The sequence below is a fragment of the Hyaena hyaena genome, unplaced genomic scaffold (genome assembly GCF_003009895.1).
Source record: "Hyaena hyaena isolate Hyena2069 unplaced genomic scaffold, ASM300989v1 scaffold_347, whole genome shotgun sequence".
Classification (NCBI taxonomy): domain Eukaryota; kingdom Metazoa; phylum Chordata; class Mammalia; order Carnivora; family Hyaenidae; genus Hyaena; species Hyaena hyaena.
The window spans coordinates 1,480,640-1,504,420 of record NW_024080979.1 but is presented as its reverse complement, the minus strand read 5'-3'; the positions used below and the strand labels follow the sequence as shown (position 1 = coordinate 1,504,420).

General features: G+C 36.4%; 1 protein-coding gene across 2 annotated transcripts in view; it reads left to right on the top strand.

Moving 5' to 3' along the window:
• The window catches only part of KMT2E (lysine methyltransferase 2E (inactive)), a 101,668-nt gene that overhangs the window by 2,396 nt on the left and 75,491 nt on the right, over positions 1 to 23,781 (top strand). The window lies entirely within an intron of this gene.

The following is a 23,781-nucleotide window of genomic DNA, read 5'->3' as shown; positions in this document are numbered from 1 at the left end:
TAAATATTGTCATTTAATAATATTTTTAAAAGTGGGAATGATTAGAATTTATTTCTGTAGTGGGAGGTTGATCTTTTTGGCCTGAACTCAGCAGCAAGATTATCAGTGGGCCATTAATGGCATTTAATGACCATTCTGATGTGGAATAACTGAAAGATGAGTGCCTTTCAATCTAGTACTTCTTGAAAAGGTTGGAGAGTACACACCCTTTCATGATTCTTTTATTACACAGTAAATTCTGCTTTAATATTTACAACGGAATAAGGGAATCATGAAGTTCGTATATGAACTAGTTTTCTGCTGTACAAAATAATTGTAGCAATAACTGCCTTAGTTTCATCATGGAAGACAGTATACAACCATGCTTAGAATCTTTGGAATATTTTATTATAAAATGAAATGTTAGTGGGTAGTGGAAGAGTTTGTGTAGGGATCTGGGGTCACTACTTGTTTGTATCATGCTCCGAGTAATCGTATAAGTTTAGATCCGTAGCTGCTGTGAAAAGATTGTGCATTTATTTTATAGACGACCTAGTTAGGATCTGTGGTTCAAGAGGTTGGTACTTTAAACCTACTATCTATTGTAGGAAATCAGTATACTCTTAGAGAAATTTGGTTTGTGTAGCCATGGAAGGGAACAGTGTATACACCCATTGTTTTTTCTTGATAGTGACCTTGGTCAGCTCTAGACACACAAAGCATTTGGACTTATTTGGCTTCAAATAAACAATACCAATTATACGAAGAGAAATAGAAATTATACGAAAAGCTGCTTTCACTCTATAAGCTTTCTTCGCACTAGCCTGCTTCTTTGCTTTGGATTTTGTTTCTTTTGCTATATTCTTTAAAAAATATATTGTACTGTATTTTAAATGGTTACTTTATAATAACGTGGTTAAAAGTGTTTGGTTTCTGTTAATGTATATGCAGTTGACCATCTGTGTTTTACATTAGAATTGTAGAGGCAGTTTTTTGAAAGGTTAAGTATAATTTTTTCTGAGTGAGTTTTGAAACATTTGGTCTCTTGGGGGAAAACTAGTCAATTAGTCTTTGTTCTTAGGGTAGCTGAGTTTGAGGGATTAGGTGTTTATCTGTTTAAGTGGATTTGTAGAAAAGCATAATGTAATTGGTGAGCAAATTTTATTTTTAGAGACTATATTTTGATCACACTTCCCTTTTGTTGTCAGTGTAAGTTACAGGATCCCTTTGATCTCAATTTAAGTTAGAACCTTCACAGGGCTCCTTCATTTCCCTTCAACACTTCAGATCTCTGATAACTCTCTCACAATTTTGGCTTGTTGGTCTTATAGCTTCCAGCCGGAGAATTTTTACCATGTATACCACAGCAAGCTCTAGGACTTCTTGGATCTGAAATGAGGAAGTGAGGGGAAAAAGCCAATTAATAAGTTAGGAGAAATTCTTCCTTTAACACATATCTTAGTGGTTTTAGTGAAATTCTAACTTCTTAAATTGGTTTCTTATTTTTAAGAATAATGTACCCATTTCATGCATCAAATTCTTAAATCTATGGTTTTGTTTTTTAAAGTGTGTTATGTAAATCTTAACAGCTCTGCTTTCCTGGAAGTTACTTCTAGGACTTTAATGTGTACTGTCATTGTGTGTTTAAAATGGAGAAAAACCAAAAGGACTTTGAAGAGCTATCAAAAACTGCTAAAGAAATGTTAGGATGGAATATTTTATAAACGATGCTGTTTATTTCTAAAAAATATTTTTTCAGTGTATAACTAGCTTTTATCTCCAAAGGTAGAGATTCACGGTAGAGAGTAGGTGCTCAATTATTTTTTGAGTTTAAAGCTTTCATTTGAGCGAACACGTCTCATATATTCAGAGTAATCAGGGACTGTTTTTTGTTATATGTTAGAATAAGCGTTTAATACTTGTATTCAGGGAGACTTGTCAATATTGACTATGGAATTATTTTTATTTTATGGTAAACTTTTTTATATTGACTGGCAAAATAACAAGGATACTATTTTAGGTGCTACTGTATAAACGTTAGCTTTTAGGCTGGTTTGAAATTGGAGTGGCTCACAATTTTTTTTACTGTCTCTTTCATAATGTACAAATGTTGGGAAGAATCTTATTTTTTAATATTAAAAGAATATATGTAACCTAAAAATTTATTTAATGTGAAAGAGCAGTATTTATGGTTGAAAACAGTTGTTTAGTGCACCAAATTTGAAGTAACCATATTTAATTAAAAATCTTGCTATTGCAATTAAACAGTATTTTATAGAGACGTAGGAATTAACCAAAAGAATTTTTTTGTTATTATTGTAAGCGTTTGTGATAAGTGCTAAATAAAATGACAGAATGATGATGATTCCGGTTTAGTTAATTAGATGCTATTTGTATCTTTAAGAGTATGAGAACTATTTGTTAACCATTAGTAAATGGAGGCTTTTTACTTAAGTGAGAGTCAAGAAAGTAGGTGGGTCTTATATTTCACTTGATAAGTATTTTCATTAATATGTAATCAGTTTTTTTTCCTCAGACAGCATAAATCAAATTTTATTTTTAAGATATTTTAGGAAAGCCATTTTTATATTATTAGGTGAATTTTACAGTTTTATTGGAAAATATGATTTATTTACAAAACTATTTAAGCTGTTTGGGATCTTGGACTTTTCAGTGCAACAGGTCAGTCACATCTTTTTGGATGTGTTGAATTAAGATGCCATGAAAATAGACCTGGCTTTAAATGCATAAATAAATCTATAATATAATAATTCAATGAGTAACTCCGTGTCTATTATTTTTAGTTAAAACATTTTGCATTTTTAACTTATCTCAAATGTGATATCTGGGTTTAAGACAGGACCTAAGAAACAAAATGATTTGTACAGCTTTCTGCACAAAAGAGGAGAGAGTTTTCTAGCAACTCTTAGATGTTTGCTTAGAGTTAATCCAAAGGAATAAACATCTTGGTCCTGAAGTTTATTGAGAAAGAACATTAAGTAATCACACCTGTGTCATAGCTAACTTGGTTGCAGCATTTAAGGTCTGAGCCTCTGTCATAAAATTAAGTAATAGAACAGTGGGATTGAGATAGTTTTGGCTTAGGTATTCATAAGACAATTTTTAAGTTCAAGTTCACATAATTATGTTACCTAACATTTTGTTGAGATGAGAAAAATATTCTTAAATCTATTTTGGCTTTTGTTTTCAAAAGGCATTTAAAACATAATTTTTAGTTAGACTTTAACCGAATTTACCATAAATTATTTTAAACTTATTTGAGTTAAGTAAGTTTTTAGTTTTGCACAGTGGCAATATTGTAGCCACTGAGGTTTATCCAAGGCACAATTATTGCTAATTGAGTTGAGTAAATTTAAAGATTAAATGTTTTCCCACTTGTCTCACTGGTCTAACAATGTAAAGCCTAGTATCAATGGTTCTTAGCAAAAAGTGAGGAATGTGGTGAAAAGAAATAACTATTATCGCTTAGGATATTGTCAGAAAATAGTTTTGCTTTTTCAAAAGTTTACATATCGAGACACTTTGAGAAAGATAAACTTTCCTAATACTTTTTCTTATTTCGTAAACTAATAATGAAGCATAATAGTTTCTATTTTTGATTTTACAGAGAGACCTCTTAAATTCCTCTTGTCATGCTTTATATGTCGTTCAAAGAAAGACAAGTTTCAGGAACTTGAAAACCCATTTCTCTTTAATGATGTTGCAAAAGATGGGAAGATTCTTGATGTGACTGATTTGAATGGTGGCACTCTGCTTCATTAGCTATAAATTGATGGGGGTGTGAGGTTGGTCTGATACATAGTAGTTCTTGAGAAAATAAGATTGTTCCTTTTGAATTATTTGCTTTTCTGCTACTTCTCTTTAAATGAAGCTGCATAATTGGCTGAATTGACAGCCTTATTACGTCTTTACCATTAAGCCCTCAGCAAAATCATATTTTCCAAGCACAGACAAAAGATGAATTTAAGTAGCTCCTATTTCCCTTGTACTGTTTATTTCTACTTAAAAGGCTGCTGTTTCAGGGTTTGTTTGGATGCAAGGTACAGAAATCAGTCCAACTAACTTAAGTAAAAGATTTGTTATAAGACTATATAGGGAAATCTCAAGAGAACTTTTTTTGAGGAAAGTACATTTGGACCTCACAGGAATTGGCAGCGTGTCAGTGAGCCACTGTGCTCTATCTTGATCCCTTTAATTAGCTGTGACTGGTTAAGGAGATGGTGGTAGGGTGGGTATTTATGGTGTGGGGGAGTTTGCTTGGATGGAGAGTAAGAGATGGACATCTAATTCATTGTGGAACAATTGCCTTTTTTCAGGGATGTTCAAATATTTGTACTTGAGAGGGCCTCTAAAACTAATTAATATCAAACTGATGATTCCACTTTTTAATTAATTTATTTTAAATGTATCTTTTAAACGTTTATTTTTAGGGTGGGGGAGGGCCAAAGAGAGGGAGACAGAGGATCCACAGTGGCTCCATGCTGACAGCAGAGAGCCCAGTGCTAGGCTTGAACTCACTAGCTGTGAGAGGATGGCCTGAGTCGAAGTTGGACGCTCATCTGAGCCACCCAGGCGCCCCTCCACTTCTTAATTTAAAAAAATACAAGTATTATATATAAATATATGCATATATGTCTTGAGGAATAACTCCCAAACTACCAAGTTTTTTGTTTTAATTTTTTTAATTAAGTTTTTAAAATATTTATTTTTGAGAGAATGTCAGTGGGGGAGGGCAGGGAGAGAGGGAGACATAAAATCTATGCTGAGTTTTCAGCACAGAGCCCAATGCGGGGCTCAAACTCAGAACCATGAGATCATGACCTGAGTAGAAGTCGGACACCTAACCAACTGAGGCACCCTGGCACCCCTTAATTTTTTATTTTAAAATGATTTCAGGCTTACAGAAGTTACATGGATGGTACAAAACGTATACCTTTTACTCACATCCCCTGATTTTTAACTTTTTGCCACGTTTGCTTTATTATTCTCTCTGTACATGTAACAAAAAAAATCTTAAACGCAGGGGTTGTGGGAGGGGGGATGGGTTAAATGGGTAAGGGGCATTAAGGAACCTACTCCTGAAATCATTGTTGCACTATATGCTAACTAACTTGGATGTAAATTTAAAAAATAAAGAATTTAAAAAATTTCATAACTACTTAGATTGCATATATGATGCCCTCTTATACTTAAGTATGCAATTTTTAAAATGTTTTATTTGTGAGAGAGAGAGAGAGAGAGACAGCGTGAGCAGGGGAGGGTCAGAGAGAGAGGGAGACACAGAATCTGAAACAGGCTTCAGGCTCTGAGCTGGCAGTTTGTGGAATCCACAAACCGTGAGGTCATGACCTGAGCCTAAGTCAGATACTTAACTGACTGACCCACCCAGGTGCCCCTTAAATATGCATTTCTTAAGATCAAGCCTCTCTTAGGTAACCAGAGTGGTTAAATTTAGGAAATTTAGCATTGATGTAATACTTTAGTCTGTTGTCCATGCTCCATTTTCATCAGTTGTCCCAATTATGTCTTTTATTACACTTTTTTAAATCTTTTAAAAAAAATTTTAATGTTTATTTTTGAGAGAGAGAGAGAGAGAGAGACACAGCATGAGCAGGGGAGGGGCAGAGAGGGAGATACAGAATCTGAAGCAGTCTCCAGGCTCTGAGCTGTCAGCACAGACCCTGATACGGGGCTTGAACTCATGAACTGTGAGATCATGACCTGAGCTGAAGTTGGCACTTAACCGACTGAGTCACCCAGGTGCCCCTATTACCCCTTTTTTTCTGGTGCAGTCGTTAATTCAGGATCACAGTTTGCATTTACTTCTCAGATCTCTGTCTTTCATGACATTGGCAGGCTAGCTATTTATACAGTGCCCCTCAATTGGGTTTGTCTCCAGTTTCTTCGTGATTAGATTCAGGTTTTGCATTTTTGGCTATTAAATAGATAAGCAGTATGTGGGTTTTTTAAATCATGTTTGTTTGCCTCTTACCAGTATGTTCATTTTGATAGCTTGGTTAAGGTGTTGAATTGTTTTTCTGTTGTATAGTTACTGTTTCTCATTTTGCCATTATTAAGTAATTTGTGGGAAGATATTTTGAGGTTGTGTAAAATATTCTGTTCCCTGTCAGACTTTCCTAGATTTAGTGTCTCTGAGTGATTCTTGCCAAATAAGTTTTTACTTTGTGGCTGTAAATACACCGAAGTTTTTAGCAGTGATTTGTGTCTGGGTAATTGGAATCGTGGAGTTTTCTCTTCTGGCTTTTCTGAGACATATGGATCACTTTTGTTATCACAACAGATAAAAAAAAGTTGAGAAAGGAAAGTGTAGGTAATTTGGATAGTATCTGATATTTTTGCACAGTTTTCTACACAAATGGGATTTAAAATAGCTTTCTGAATGCTGATCTCATTTGAAATTCAGAATATAGAAAATAAGTACTTAGGCTGTTAAATTATTTTTAAAAAATTATGGCATTCCAATTCCTTATTCAATTTTTAGAATTATTGCTAAATGAGCTTTGAGTTACAGTTATGTTTAGGTTTATGATTTGCTACCAATGCTAGCACTTTGATTTCTAAGACAAGACTGAAAATACACATTTTAATTATGTGGTTACTCTCCTTCCTCCGTTAAAAAAAAAAATCCTTGAATTCTTTTGAAGAAAAGTATTTTTTTCTGAAATTGAGATAAATTCTTTTTTTAACATACATGCAAGTTTGCTCTTTCATTTATTTATTTTTAAATATTTATTTTTGAAAGAAAGAGTGTGCACACATGTATGAGCTGGGGAGGGCCAGAGAGAGAGGGAGACACAGAGTTAGAAGCAGGCTCCAGGCTCTGAGGCATCAGTGTAGAGCCTGATGCAGGGCTCGGACTCAAAAACCACGAGATCATGACCTGAGCTGAAGTCAGACGCTTCACCGACTGAGCCACCCAGGTGTTCCCAGGTTTGCTCCTTTAAAAAGGGTTAGTGAGGGGCGCCTGGGTGACTCAGTTGGTTAAGCTTTTGACTTGGGCTCAGGTCATGATCTCATGACTCGTGGGTTCGAGCCCCGCTTCGGGCTCTGTGCTGACTGCTAGCTCAGAGCCTGGAGCCTGCTTCAGATTCTGTGTCTTCCTCTCTCTCTGACCCTCCCCTGCTCACACTGTCTCTATCTCTCTCTCTTAAAAATAAAATAAAACGTTAAAAAAATTAAAAAAATGAAAAGGGTTAGTGAGATGGTACACTTAACAAAGCAGAACATCAAACATCTATATCTCTTAGGACAAAGTGGTACATGATTTTGGAACAAATGCGATACTCACTGTAGAAAAGCTCAGAAGGACAAGAAAGGACAAGAAACAGGGAAAACACTGATTCAAACTTTAATTACATTCTAGTGATATTTGTATCAGTTTTGCATAGTGTTTAGCAAAATATTGTGAATTTGGATGATTTGAATTTTTTACTGATTTGAATGAAAATTATTAATTTGTTTGGAAATTTTCAGAGACAGTGGGAGAGGAAGAATTTGAGACTTGTGAATAGCGGTAGAGATGAGATTCTATCTTTTAAAAGTTAAAATTTCAGGGCACATGGGTGACTTAGTTAAGCATCCTAATTTGGCTCAGGTCATGATCTCACAGTCTGTAAACTTGAGCCCTGTGTCAGGCTAGGTGCTGACAGCTGAGAGCCTGGAGCCTGCTTCAGATTCTCTGTCTCCCTCTCTTTCTGCCCCTCCCCTGCTTGCAGTCTGTCTCTCTCTCAAAAATAAAATAAAAACATAAAAGAAATTTCCTTGTGAGAAAATTAAGGTAATCATATTTCAAATAAGGAGGATTAATAAGATGATATAGTTGATTCTTAGCATTTTGTAGGTGTTTAATTAATTTAAAACTCATTTGAATCAACTGTATCTGTGTTTTAAGAGAATGAAAGTTCAGTTAGCACTACCAAATCTTACCCATTGTCTTAAAAAAGTACAGGGTGAAAAGTGCAAAAGCAAATCCTATCATAAACTGAGGATTTTCTCTTAGGCCACAACCCCCATCCTGGACATGTAAAATAGCACCCTATTAAAGTTTTAACGTTTTTATTTTCTTAGAGTTTATTTATTTTTGAGAGAGAGAGAGAGGGAAAGAGAAAATCTTTCATTGTGGCCCGGGGATCCTATGTATTATTTATGTGGAATGCTTATTAAAACATTCTTGGGCCCAATTCCAGACCTTCTTAATTACATCTAGTGGAATAAAAATAAATAAAAAAAAATTACATCTAGTGGAGCCTTGAATTTGCATTTTAGTTACTAGTCTCAACAATTTTTATACTGTTCTAGTTCTTCCCTTTTGTTTTACAACTAGACCAAATCCCAGGAAGGTTAAATAATTTTCTTTAGGTCATATAGTTGGATAGTGGTTGATCAAGGATTAAAATTTAGGTCATGATTCTTGATGCTTTAAACTTTTCCAGGGAACCATGCTGACTGCGCTCTTGAGAAGCCAGGCCACTATTTTTTAGAGTCTCTGAGTGAGGGGAATACTGGTCTTTGTGCAATGTCATGTGACAGACTCTCTATGTTTAGTGTTTCTGTACATCCCAATTCAAGGTGATCTTTTGGTTTCCAGTACTAACATGTGTTATTTGGATTAGAATTCTAGCAGTATAAATTGTGATGAAGTTACAGTGAGCTTTGAATGCCACGATAAAAGATTATGGACTTCATGAGGAAGTTGCTGAAAAATTTGCTTTGGGGAGTGACGTACTGAAACATGCTTATTTATCCTCTCCAGTTCTTAAGATTATGAAAGCGTTGTATGCTGATTAAAAGAGCTCAAACAGTACTTCTTTAGCGGCAATATTGCACAGGGCTTGAGTAGATACTAGAACCACAGCCAAACCAGGTTGTATAGCCTAATGACTTTGGGCAAGTTAATTATCTTTTAGTGCCTTAGTTTCTTGATGTGCAAAATTGAGATAATTATAGAGCCTAACTTACACAGTCGTTTTGAGGATTTAGTGAGTTAATATGTATACAGTTCTTAGTAAGCTCTCCAGCTGTTTATGTTATAGTTTCTTGAAAAGAGTTTCTGACTCCATCCCTAGTGTCTCTCACATCAGCGCTGAGGTGATCACTATTTATAGCTTATGTATTTTTTCTTAAGTGTTTTATGTAGATACTGTAGAAAATTCTTACCTTCATTTAAAAAACATTTTTTTAAAAAATTAATGTTTTATTTATTTATTTACTTATTTGAGAGAGAGAGAGAGAGAATCTGAAGCAAGCTCCAGGCTCCGAGCTGTTAGTACAGAGCCTGACGTGGGGCTCAAACTCACAAACTTTGAGATCATTACCTGAGCTAAAGTCAGACGCTTAACCCACTGAGCCACCCAGGCATCCTTTATTTAAAAAATATTAATGCCAGTTGCATGTTGAATGATGTAAACTACTCTGTGCTGCTTCCACTTGTTGAGTTCAAAGCTCATAGTCATATGTTTGTTTCCAAATTGGCTAATCCTGTTGTACTTGTCTCGTGTTGATATTATTAGATGTAACTTAAACCATTGATAAATGAGTGTAAAAGAGAATTATGGTTTATTTTTTTTTAAGTGTATTTATTTGGAGAGAGAGAGAGAGAGAAAGAGCGCGCGAGCGCGAGCACACACGTGTGATCAGAGAGGAGCAGAGAGTAGAGAGAATCTCAGGCAGGCTCCTATTAGCATGGATCCTGACAGCTCAGACCTCAGCTGAGATCAAGAGTCTGAAGCTAACTGACAGAGCCACCCAGGCATCCCTGAGAATTGTTGTTTAAATGCAAACTAAGTTAATTACTTTGGAAAACTTGTTAAAGGCACATTAATTGCTAAAGAAAGTTGTTAGGTATGGGTAAGGTAACTAAAATAATGGGGAAAATAATACAAATACAAATCTAGAAGAGAATCTGCATTCACATTGCTCCACAGGTGTCTAAGTAATTTGTTAACTTGAAATAATCTAAACCCCAAAATTGTAGACGATGCATTATAGATAGGGTTTGTACAAGAATGAGAACCCAAAATTTCAATTAACAGAGCCATGTTCAAAGAGAACATTTTGGCTTGACATTAAAATATTGATGAACGATATTTTAAATTAAAAATACAGTGTTTATAAAGTGTATGTAACTTTTAAATGGTTCTCCAGGTTAACTGACTTTGAACCAACTAATTTTGAGTTATTGTTTTATTTATATATACATATATAAATCCAGATTTTTTTTTCAGTTCATAAGATGAATCCTACTATATTCTCTAGCATTTTTTTCCCCCATTCAGTATCTTAGAAATCTAAAAATGCTGTTTCATGCTGACATCTTGATTTCAGACTCTGGCCTCTAGAATTGTTTGTGGTTATGTGTTGCTGCATCTGTAGGAAACTAATACTCCCCTCAATTCCAGTTATTCTCAGTGAAGCCCACTTCTAGACACACATAAGCCATGCACACACATACATACAAAAGAAAAATAATTAAAATGCTGTTTCCGAATCTAATTGTGATTTGCCCACTCGGGTTGGTAGGATTCTGTCTAGTTGAAATGACAGATTTCAAATGTCCATGGAATTGAATAGACTCATCGATGTATCAGAATCCAATAACCTCAATCTTGTGAAATTTAAATTCTACTCTTCTTTAGCATCCTTCTGTTAATACTGTAAACTAGATTCATTCAATGGCAAATAATTGAATGCCCTCTATGTGAAAGCATTATGGTGCTACTAATTTTGGCTTGCTGATCTTGCACATATTTCCTAAGGGAAGTAACTGATTGTGTTGGCTAATAACCCTGGGATCAGTTTGTGTGGCTTTCACATTTTAGCCTGTAAGAGTTTGGTGTATTGTAACGTGGTTACTGTATGTTACCAGTAACTTATTAATTATACACTAATGTAATAACTTTTTTATTTTTGAATTCCAAGTAGAAACTGGCATATCTTATTGGCATGGTATTGTGCCAAAAGACAAAAGTTCTTTTATTGTGTAATTACTTTGAGAATATCTGAGGAACTAATATTTATCATTTAAATTTAATCTAGAGTGATGATGGAGACTAAAAAAGAGATTCTCCTAAATTTAATGGCTTATTAAGGATTTGGAGAAAGTATTTCTAGTTCAGTCACCTACTTCACACAGCAGTTTCTTTATATACAAATGACTTTTATAAGGGTAGCCAATCAGCTCAGTACATGTTTATTATTTTTTTTAACCTATGTGTATGCATAATGTCTTCTATCTATAAAAATGGAAAGGTCTTTAAAAGTAATTTGGAAAGTGAATGTGGATGTAGCCTATCTCATAGTAAATGTACTGGTCAGTAATAGCACCTGTGTCTACCAACTTCATTCTTGACATTTTATTTTTCTCTTGATTGTACAGTTTTTCAGTGATCATATGCCTGTTCAAGACAGGCTACTTAAAAAGATTGTCTTGAACAACACCGAAAATAAGTTAATGAAGTTTGTATATCTGAGTAATTTTTGTAATAGAGGCTTAGATCTACTAATTATATAATTTATTCTTGAGAGTAAGATGCTTTTTTCCTAAGCTTCAACTCTCTAGTTGTTATGCACTGGTCCTTTCATTTCCAGGTTTTTGTTTTTGTTTTTCTATTTACATTAATGTATGTAGAGGAAGAAGTTGATCACTGAATACTGTAAGTCCTGGGATTAAAAGGACTGGGGCAAATGCTGTAGAAATACATGTTTTAAAAATGGAAATATTTTTTTCTTATTCATTTTTCTAGTCTCTTGCAGATTTATAGGTTAACCCTTAGAAATTAAAGTGTACTTGTTTTAGACTTAAGATTTTTAGAGGTGCCTAGGTGGCTCAGTGGTTAAGTGTCTGACTTTAGGTCATGATCTCACAGTATGTGGGTTTGAGCCCTGCGTTGGGCTCTGTGCTGACAGCTTGGAACCTGGAGCCTGCTTAAGATACTGTGTCTCCCCCCCCCCCGCCCCTTCCCCACTTGTGTTCTCTCTCTCTCTCTCTCCCTCTCTTTCTCAAAAATAAACATAAATTTTTTTTAAAAAAAAAGGGCCGTAAGGGCAACTTAATTTTGTTCACTGCTCATTCCCTAGCACATAAAGCAGTATCCAGAACATAGTATATGCTCAATAAATATGTTGAGTGGATGAACTTGAGTATATTTTATTACATTAAAAAATAGTAGAATAGTCCTAATCTGGGAGATAAGTGCTTAAAAATACACAAGATTTCTACCATTGTTTGGAGACAAGATACTCAGAACTTGATGGTGATATGCTGGAAGGATTGTTGATTATTGGAAATTATTTAGATGATGAAGATGATGGTGGGGGCCTTGGAGACTGAGGAAGAATGAATCTGAAACACTGAGGAGGCACAAAAGGCAAGGTGAGCAAATATAATAGACTAGAAAAAAGAACGATTAAGTAGGGAACTGGGAGAATGGGGTAATGACAAGAAATGGAATGGAAAGTGTGTGGAAAAGATTCAATTTGAAAGTTTAATTTTTGCAGTGATGGCAGATACTTAAATAGATACACATCCTGTAGGTGGATGGGAATAGGAAATCAAACCAGAATGAATGGTGAAATCTGAGATTGATGGAGACAAATAATGGGGAGGATTGAGCCTTGAAGGACAACTGCATTTTAAAAGTAATAAGAGAAAGGAGTTACTAAAAAACAAAAGTTTCAGAAGGAATCTGTAATGTTCTTTCTGTGGCTCATTTTTTGTTTTAAGATATGTTCCTGTTCATCTAAAAGGGGAGAAGGGGATTGAATGTGTTAGGGTGAGGAAAACATGATATAGGTGGTATCATCACCACTTTCTAGGTTTTGAGAGCTAAAATATAAATATCTCAGTTCTTGGTATAGGGTAAAGTAGATGATCCAATTTTGGAAACTAAATGTCTAACAGTTATTTCAAAATAATAGAGCAAAATGTAAACCATTTCTTTAAAAAGTAAGTAATATGTGCTTTGGGAAGTTAAGAAGGGAAGAGATTAGCATGGGACAAATTTTATGGCTGAAATAGTTTTTTAGTTAACCTGGTGAAGTTTTTGTTTATTGAGGAAATAGTCCTCAGGAGGTTGATCTGCTAGAGACCTCAAAGCTAGTTTTGTATCAGAGAAGTTGTGAAGTTGAGAATGCTTCAAGGAAGCATTAGTATTTAAATGATCCCTAAAGGTTTAATAGGATTTTTGTTGGGTGGGATGGATATATATAGAGGAAAATTACTTTAGAAAATTTGAAGGGGAATGAGCAGAGGCACCTGGGTGGCTCACTTGCTTAAGTATCCGACTTTGGATTAGGTCATGATCTTGTGTTGATGGGTTTCAGCCCCATATCAGGTTCTGTGCTGATAGCTCAGGAGCCTGGAGCCTGTCTTTGGATTCTGTCTCTTTCTCTCTGCCCCTCCTCTGCTTGCTCGCTCTCTCTTTCCCTCTCTCAAAAATAATCATTTTGAAAAATGGAAGGGGAATGAACAAAGATATGCCAGCAATAGAAAAAGACTGGCATAATCAGAGGATTTATACATTGGAATATTAGTGTGGAACAAGATAACTTCATAATGTCAAGATTAGGAATTTAACTGTAATTACTATGAGGTACTATCCTTTTTTTTTTTTTTTTTGAAGAGGGCAAGACTAGGAAACTTGTAGGCTTTGAAGTATATTCTGTTCAGTGTTTAAGCAATTGTTCTAGAATAAAGGGCTGGAGCAAATGCCTTTTTACAAAATAAGACATCTAGGCCACATCTTAGACTTACTAAATCAGAACCTCTGGGGGTAAAGCCTAGGAATCCATAATTTTCAACTACCAACCCTAGTATATGAGAAGTAGCAGTTTGTGAGTTTATGTTTGAGAACCTCTGGTTTAAAGTTGAAGTTAGAATAGGAAGAGAGACCACTTACAGAAAATTATTCTGACAGTCCAGGTCTGAGATAATAAAATGTAGACAGTAGAGACAGAAAAATTTGTTTGAATCCTATTATTTAGCTTTGCTTCACATTGTCCTTAGGTAGGTAAAGAAGAGAGGACTCAAATTCTCTAGTCTGAAAGAATTCAAAATAATGAGAGAAGGAATACTTACTTCTGGAGAGGACATTGTTTTAGTTAAGACTGGAATGAAGAATGAGAGAATAAAATTATTGCCAACTTTGATTGTTTCAGTCAAAAATTATGCCCTTACTTGAAAGCATACTTATTTCAAGACTGAAAAAGCAAGAATGAACCAGCCTAAATAGTCTGTATAGGTTGACTAAAAGATAAATGCAGGGTTTTTGTTGTTTTTGTTTGATTCTTTAATTATAACAGACTCTAACGTTACTTTTTGGGAGCATATTTTTCCTTTTCTGTTTCAGGCAGGTGGAGTTTACCAGTGAAATAAGTTTTTCATGTCACATGATGAGTCTGTAAGTATTTTCTTTTAGCCAGTGATTTTCAAACTATTCTCCGGGAAGCCTTAGGCTTGTCATGGAACTTAAGTGGTAGGTGGGAGGATGTACAGGCAGGCCCATTTCCCTTTAACTATAGACATAGCAAATATGAGGTACAAATGCCTACTGTACCTTTTAGCAGACTTAAATGATCAGTTAAGGCCTTTTCCTGGTGTATCTGCTATGAAATCCTTAACACAGCACTTCAAGATTTCATTATCAATCTCTGGAGAAAGCATAGGAGAATAAAGCTAGTTTTCATCTTGGAATCAAAATACATGCTTAGATTATGGTTTAAGAGTTCATTTGTAGGACACCAGGGTGACTCAGTGGGTTGAATGTCTGACTCTTCATTTCAGCTCAGGTCATGATTCATGATCCCAGGGTAGTGGGATCAAGCCCTGCTTCAGGTTCCATGCTGAGCGTGGAGGCTGCTTAGGATTCTGTGTCTCTCTTTCCCCCACCTCTTTCTCTTCCTCCCTTTGCCCCTCCCCCATGCATGTGCTCTCTCCAAAGAAAATAACAGAGATTTCATTCATAAGAAAATTTCTGTCAGTACTCAAAAAACAGGTTTGAAGGCCATAATTTTAATGTCATTTTATAATTAAATTTTAAGTTTTGAAATAAGGTAGATTTACATGCATTTCTTGGAAATAATACAGAGAAATTCTTTTTCCTTTATCCAGTTTCCGTTAATGGGTTAATGGTAACATCTTACAAAATTGTAGTACATTGTCACAACCAGAATATTGATGTTGATACAGTCTATCCATTTTGTTCAGATTTCCCTACTTCTGCTTCTGTGTGTGTGTGTGTATTTAGTTTTCTGTATTTTTATCACATATGTAAGGTTCCTGCATCTACTACCACAGTTAAGATAGAGAACATTTCCATCTCCACAAGGTTCCCTAGACCTTATAACCACACTAATCTGTTCTGTATTTCTATAATAGGTCATTCAAGACTCTTACATAAATGTAATTATACAGTATATGATCTTTTTGGAATTGGCTTTTTTATTTCATTCAACATAACTTCCTTAATATTCATTGAAGTTGCTGAATGTATCAGTAGTTCATTTAGGGGCGCCTGGGTGGCTCAGTCATTTAAGCATCTGACTCCTGATTTTGGCTCACGTCATGATCTCAGTGTCATGAGATTGAGCCCCATGTTGGGCTAAGTGTGGAGCTTGCTTAGGATTCTCTTTCTCTTTCTCTCTCTTGACCCTCCCCTGTTTGTACGCACTCCTCTCTCTCTCAAAATAAATAAACATTTTAATAAAAAAATAGTTCCTTTATATTGCGAAGTAGTGTTTCATTTAATGTCATTTTCCCATTTGGTAGCTACCATGTAGAACATGCCACTTTAGGGACACATGGGTGACTCAGGTATCTGACTTTGGCTCAGGTCATGATCTCATGCATGGTTTGTGGGTTTGAGCCCTGCATCAGGCTGTCTGCTGTCAGCCCGGAGCCTGCTTTGGATACTCTATCTTTCTCTCTCGCTGCCCCTACCACACTTGCTCTTGCTCTCTCAAAAATAAAATTAAACTTAAAAAAAAAACAACAAAAAAACCCACAGGTACCTTCAGAGTTTAACTTAAATTTGCAGAACATGTTGTCTCTCATTTTCTTTTGTGAACTTCCTGATTCTGTTTTCTCCTAATGTCTCAATTCTCACCTCCATTGAGGACTACTGGGAGCACAATTTAAAAATTGCTGATGTAGATAGCATTTTTTTTTAAACAGAAGGAAGTTTTAGAATCCATGAAGTATTTGGTATTACGCTTTACAGGGATTATGCTTTACGCATGTGATGCTTTACATTGACGCATGTGGTATTACTGCTTTTGTACTTAAAAGTAAGCTTTTGAGGAATTTGGGAAGATGTGATTATTAGGTTTGAAGATTCTTTGTCTTCTGTACTTGTATATTGAGCAGTACATTCTAAGGTATGTAGTTGTGGGCCATATGGCAAGTAGAAAGTATAAATAGGTAACTGTTTTAGAAGGAAGTTGCTTTTATTATATTCTCAGAGGTGAATAAAGATTAACCTCATTATAAGAGCAGATTTGTATGTATAGGAAACAAATTATGTTTATAATTCCCAGAGACTTCAGTCTAACCTGTCAACTCTGTCAGTCACTGAATTGCTACTTTATTTTTTTAATTTACAAACCACATACTTTTTTAAAACTTTTTAAAAATTATTTATTTTGAGAGAGAGAGCCAGGGGAGTGGCAGAGTATCTCATGTAGGCTCAGTCACACAAACCATTGAAATCATGACCTGAACTGAAATCAAGAGTTGGACGCTTCACCAGTTGAGCCACCCAGGCACCCTGAATTGCTATTTTAAAATTCCACATTTGGGGCACACGTGCCTTGGTCAGTTAAGTGTCTGACTTCAGCTCAGGTCATGATCTTGGGGTTCATGGGTTCGAGTCCCACACTGGGCTCTGCACTGACAGTGTGGAGCCTGTTTGGGATTCTCTCTCTCTCTCTCAAAAAAAAAAAAAAGCAACATCTTACTAGATTTTATACTATAGTTTGGTGATTTCCACCACTTCAGAGGATGACCAATACTATTCATAAATGGGTGGTGCATTAAAAAACTGATAGTATTGAAATTAATTCTCTTAACTTGTGGATGCTTTGGGGTGGTGAAGAAGGAATGTACCAATATTTCTACTGGTTGCAGAACTGATGTTTAAAAATTTTCCCAAAACCCTGGTAGAAAGAATGGTATCCCATTATATAATGACAAATAGTTTACTATATTCATACATGTATCTTTAAATTTGACAGACTTCATCTTTTAAGCATTTTCAGGTTCACTTCAAAGTTGAATGTATAGATTTCCCACATGCCTCCTCCCCACACAAGCACAACCTGCATCATCATCATCAGTGTTCCTCATTATTGTGGTACATTTATAACATTTGATGAACCAGCATTGAAACATCATTATCGGGGCACCTGGGTGACTCAGTCAGTTTAATGTCTGACTTTTTACTTTGGCTCAGGTTGTAATCTTAGGATTCAAGGGTACAAGCCCCTGCATTGCGAGCCTGCTTGAGAGTCTCTCTCTCTGCTTCTCTCGGATTCATGCTTTTCTCTCTCACTGTCTGTCAAAATGAATAAATGAACTTATTAAAAAACCAGAAAAGAAATGTTATTGTCAAGCAAAGAGTATAGTTTACATTGGGTTCACTCTTTATCTTTGTGTATTTTTTAAAAAATTTTTTTAATGTTTACTGTTTTTGAGAGAGACAGACAATGCAAGTGGGGGAGGGGCAGAGAGAGAGGGAGACAGAATCCGAAGCAGGTCCAGGCTCCGAGCTATTAGCACAAAGCACGATGCTGGGCTTGAACCCACAGACTGTGAGATCATGGCCCAAGCTGAATTCAGATGCTTAACTGACTGAGCCACCCTGGCACCCCTTTGTGTATTTTTTTAAAAAGGTTATTCTTGACACTTTAATACTTTGATTCCAGTGTCATATTTCAGGTGTGCTAAAAGATAATGTAACTGAGTTGTAAACGAGTATGAAGTTTCAAAAAATACTGGCAGATTTGGGAAAGTACCTTATTCTTGACCCTGTAGAGATGAGGTGGTGCTCATTGGATAATATCACAAGGATTGGTATTGATTTATTAAAGTCTTTTATCAGAGTCCATTTCTGTGTTGACAAAAATTCTCTAAAAAGAATTTTCGGTCTAGATGATCAATTGATTTTCACCATTATTGTGCACACAGATTTTTACTTTAAGAAAAATGTTAACTTTAGTTCGGATTTTATAATAAGGTTGATTTAAAATCTTTTTAAATGTTTTATTTATTTCTGAAAGAGAGAGAGACAGAGAGACAGTGTGAGCAGGGGAGGGTTAGAGAGGGAGACACAGAATCTGAAGCAGGCTTTAGGCTTCGAGCTGATGCAGGGCTCGAACCCACGAACCACGAGATCATGACCTGAGCTGAAGTTGGAGGCTTAACCAACTGAGCCACCCAGGCATCCCTGTTGATTTTTTTTTTTTTTTAAGTGAAACTGCTTCTTATCAAATCCTCTGAATTTGAAATCCAATACAGAAATATCCTTTCACCTTTCTTGGCAAGAATGGATTTTGGAATGGATCAGAAATTCTGTTTTTTTTTTCTTTCCCATTCAGATCATATTTTTTTTTTCAGATCATATTTCTTAAGCACCTACAGTGTATGACAAAAGTGCATTTTATTTAAAAAAAATTTTTTAAAATAAGTTCTACCTCCAATCTGGAGCTAAGAATCTGAGATTAAGAGTTGCATGTTTCACTGACTGAGCCAGGCAGGCACCCTGATTAGAAATTATTTAAGTTTATTTATTTTTGAGAGAGAGAGGTAGAGAGAGAGAGGGAGAAAAGGAGCAGTGAAAGGGCAGAAAGAGAGGGAGAAAGAGAATCCCAAGCAGACTCTGTGCTTTCAGCACAGAGCCCAGTGGGGGATTCAGTTTCTCTAATTTGTGAGATCATGACCTTAGCCAAGATCAAGTGTCAGACTTTAAACACCTGAGCCACTCAAGCTCCAGCCAAGCTCTCCCCATCAGAAATTCTTTTTTTTTTTTTTTAATTTATTTCTAGGAGAGAGAGAGAGAGACAGCGTGAGAGACAGTGTGAGCAGGGGAGGGTCAGAGAGAGAGGGAGATACAGACTCTGAAATAGGCTCCAGGCTCTGAGCCGGCAGTCAGCACAGAGCCCGACGCGGGGCTCGAACCACGAACCGCAAAATCATGACCTAAGCGAAAGTCGGACGCTTAACCGACTAAGCCACCCAGGTGCCCCTCCCCATCAGAAATTCTTGAATTACTTGTTTTACAGGAAATTAGTTGAGAATTGTTCTCCAGTACTGATCTTTTAGGGACTTTTTACCTCATCACCATAGCTAACACTGAGTGCCACACACAATTCTTTAAAACAATTCAGAAAAATATGTTCTGTGATTATTCCTATTTACAGAGGAGGAGCTAAGGCTTCCAGAGAATAATCATTATTAAGTGGCAGAATGGTGAAATCTGAAGCAGTTATACTTTGATACTGAATTTAGTAGTAACGGTTGGAATTGTACTAAATAGGCTCCAGTGAAACTGAATCTTACAGAATCAGAAAATACACTTTTTGAACATTTTTTTTAAATGTTTTATTTATTTCTAGGAGAGAGAGAGAGACAGCGTGAGCAGGGGAGGGTCAGAGAGAGAGGGAGTCACAGACTGAAACAGGCTCCAGGCTCCGAGCTGGCAGTCAGCACAGAGCTCGACGCGGGGCTCGAACCCACGAACTGCGAGATCATGACCTAAGCGAAAGTTGGACGCCCAACCGACTAAGCCACCCAGGCGCCCCAGAACATTGAATTTTATATATAGGTTTCCATTTTTCACATAGGTCCATGAACTAACTCTGTTTACAGGAATACAAATTTTTCTAAATAGAAATTTCATTTGCTATGAAAGTATTATAATGTAGGTTGGTATAATTTTTTGTTTTTAGGAACCAGTTGGTCATTAAAGGGAGTCTCAAGTTAAAATTTAACTGATTAGATAGGTGGTCTATGCTTATTAACAAATAGTTTTGTATAAGAATTGAGTATACTTGTCAGCCAACTGATCTTTGACAAAGCAGGAAAGAATATCCAATGGAAAAAAGACAGCCTTTTTAACAGATGGTGTTGGGAGAACTGGACAGCAACATGCAGAAGAATGAAACTAGATCATTTTCTCACACCATGCACAAAAATCAACTCAAAATGGATAAAGGACCTGAACGTGAGACAGGAAACTATCAACACCCTAGAGGAGAAAGCAGGAAACAACCTCCTTGACCTCCACCGCAGCAACTTCTTACTTGACACATCCCCAAAAGCAAGGGAATCGAGAGCAAAAATAAACTGTTGGGACCTCATCAAGATTAAAAGCTTCTGCACAGCCAAGGAAACAACCCAGAAAATTAATAGGCAACCAACGGAATGGGAAAAGATAGTTGCAATTGACATATCAGATAAAGGGTTAATATCCAGAATCTATAAGGAACTCACCAAACTCCACGCCCGAAAAACAAACAACCCAGTGAAGAAATGGGCAGAAGACATGAACAGACACTTCTCCAAAGAGGACATCCAGATGGCCAACAGACACATGAAACGATGCTCAGCATCCCTCCTCATCAGGGAAATACAAATCAAAACCACACTGAGATACCACCTCACGCCAGTCAGAGTGGCTAAAATGAGCAAATCAGAGAACTCTAGATGCTGGCGAGGATGTGGAGAAACGGGCACCCTCCTTCACTGTTGGTGGGAATGTAAACTGGTACAGCCCCTCTGGAAAACAGTGTGGAGGTTCCTAAGGAAACTAACAATAGAACTCCCCTATGACCCAGCAATAGCACTGCTAGGAATTTACCCAAGGGATACAGAAATGCTGAGGCATAGGAGCACATGTACCCCAATGTTCATAGCAGCACTCTCCACAATAGCTAAAACATGGAAAGAGCCTAAGTGTCCATCAACAGACGAATGGATCAAGAAGATGTGGTTTATCTATACCATGGAATACTACATGGCAATGAGAAAGAATGAAATCTGGCCATGTGTAGCAACATGGATGGACCTTGAGGGTGTTATGCTGAGCGAAATAAGTCAGGCAGAGAAGGACAAATACCATATGTTTGCACGTATAGGAGGATTAGGAGGAACTTGACGGAGGACCAAGGGGGAGAAGAAGGGCGGAAATGGTGGAGGAAAGGGAGAGAGGCAAACCATGAGAGACTCTTGAATGCTGACAAAAACTGAGGACTGATGGATGTGGGGGGGAGGGGGGATGGGCATGAAGGAGGGCACTTTGGGGATGAGCACTGAGTGTTATGTAGAAACTAATTTGACAATAAACTATTTGTAAAAAAAAAAAAAAAAAAAAGAAAAACACCATTTGCTACGAGAAAAAGCAAAAAAAAAAAAAAAAAAAAAAAAAAAAAAAAAAAAAAAAAAAAAAAAAAAAAAAAGAAAAACACCATTTGCTACGAGAAAAAGCAAAAAAAAAAAAAAAAAGAATTGAGTATACTTGTGTAGATGACTAATCTCAAATTTGGAGCATAGTTCCTCTAACGTCCATGTACTAGTGAAGGATGTGTTTGTTCCTGAAAATAATAGAGAATTTGAGTATCCTTTGATTATGTCCTTTACACCATCCCTGAAATATTTTAAACCCAAATTTTAGACTTTGAGCCCATTTTTCTCCACTTCTGTAGTCTTTTAATGCATTTTTGTGTAATGGATATAAATTCATTAAGTAGATCAGGTTTGGGGGAGGAGCAAAGTGGGTTTCGTTACTGTTCTTTAAGTGTGCTAGAATAAATGGCGTCCACATGTTCTGGAATGAGACATTTATGTATTTCTTTAACTTCTTTTTGAGCAAAGCAGTTGTCAATTTTTCCTCTTAACTGTAAATTCTAGATTATTTTATCAATTCTCTAGCAAACTTTAATTTCAGGCAAACTAATGTGTAGGTGCTGGAATCAAACTGTTAGGATTCAAATTGTTTTTTTCCCCAAAATGTTTAATTATTTTGAGAGAGAGAGCATGTGAGCACTTGAGCAGGGGAGGGGCAGAGAGGAAGAGACAGAATCCCAGGCAGGCTCCATGGTATCAGCACAAAGCCAGATACGGGGTTCAATCCCACGACCCTGAATCGTGACCTGAACTGAGATCAGGAGTCAGACGCTTAACTGACTGAACCACCTAGGTTTCCCTAGGGTTCAATTATTGATTCTGTGATTTATTAGCTATGGGACTTTGGATGAGTTTTATCTATCTTATATGTAAAATGGGGATGATAAAGGTACCTACACCATAGGTTCATTGTGAGGATTAAGCATTGTAAGCGCTCAGTATTTATTATTGCTCTTATAACTTCTCTTTGGGGAGGTTTGAGTATCAGGTAAATGCTTGTAGAGCACTGTCTGATGCTAATATTAACCCAACTGGAAAAAATCATTCTGTTGTCAGAGTTATTTTTTTTTTGTTTTTTGGAATCTGATATTTATTCTTTTCTTTCGATTATCAGAAGTAATCCATTAATATACTTTATAAGGTGTAAACTGTAAGATCAAAAACCTAATCTACCTCTGTTTATAGTTGGAAGTCCTCAGAGCAGTGAAATGACTTGTTCTAAGTTTCATAGGTAATAACTAGGTAGTATATCTTGATCAAACAGTATTTTTTAAATTTTACCTTAGTCAACTGCTACAGAGAAAGGAAATCTTAAGTGCAAAATGAGGGCAGTTTAATTTCTAATTCATAAAGAAATCTTAGGAATGTAGTCCCTCACAGTTTCTTTGAAGTTTCTTTATTTCATTTCCACTAGTAATTTAGCCCAGAATTTGCTTGCTTATTAGTGACATGTATCCAAAACATAATTGATTTAATTTTTTTTTAACGTTTTTTTTATTTATTTCTAGGAGAGAGAGAGAGGCAGCGTGAACAGGGGAGGGTCAGAGAGAGAGGGAGTCACAGACCGAAACAGGCTCCAGGCTCCGAGCTGGCAGTCAGCACAGAGCTCGACGCGGGGCTCGAACCCACGAACCGCGAGATCATGACCTAAGCGAAAGTCGGATGCTTAACCACCGACTAAGCCACCCAGGCGCCCCAATAATTGATTTAATTTTAATATCGATTAGCTCTATGTAAGTTACTTATAAGAGACAGAAAGATAATAATAAATGGCCCTTTCTTCAGAGAGATTATGACAGGGGCGTGTTGGTGGCACTGTCAGCCCAGAGACTGCTTGGGATTCTCTCTCCCTCTCTCTGCCCCTCCCCTGTTCACATGGGCTTGCTCGCTCTCTCAAAAAACAAACAAATACATACACTTTTTAAAAAAAGATTATTTTAGAATACACTTTTATTTGTAATTTTAGAAACAAATTTTCCTCCTGTTTTCATCCTTCTGCTTTTTGGGTATGATATTCATCTTTTCAGTGGTATTTTTTGCTTTCTGAACTTTTCAGCATGGTCTTAAAAGCAGCCTCAGTCTTAATCTGATAGATTATTTTGAAATTGCCTTTCCTAGGGGCGCCTGGGTGGCTTAGTTGGTTAAGCGTCCGACTTTCGCTTAGGTCATGATCTTGCGGTTCGTGGGTTCGAGCCCCGCGTCTGAGCTGGCAGTCAGCACAGAGCCTGGAGCCTGTTTCAGTCTGTGACTCCCTCTCTCTCTGACCCTCCCCTGCTCATGCTGTCTCTCTCTCTCTCCTAGAAATAAATAAAAACATTAAAAAAAAAATTGCCTTTCCTAGCCTTTTATCTGGTTTTTCCTACTTT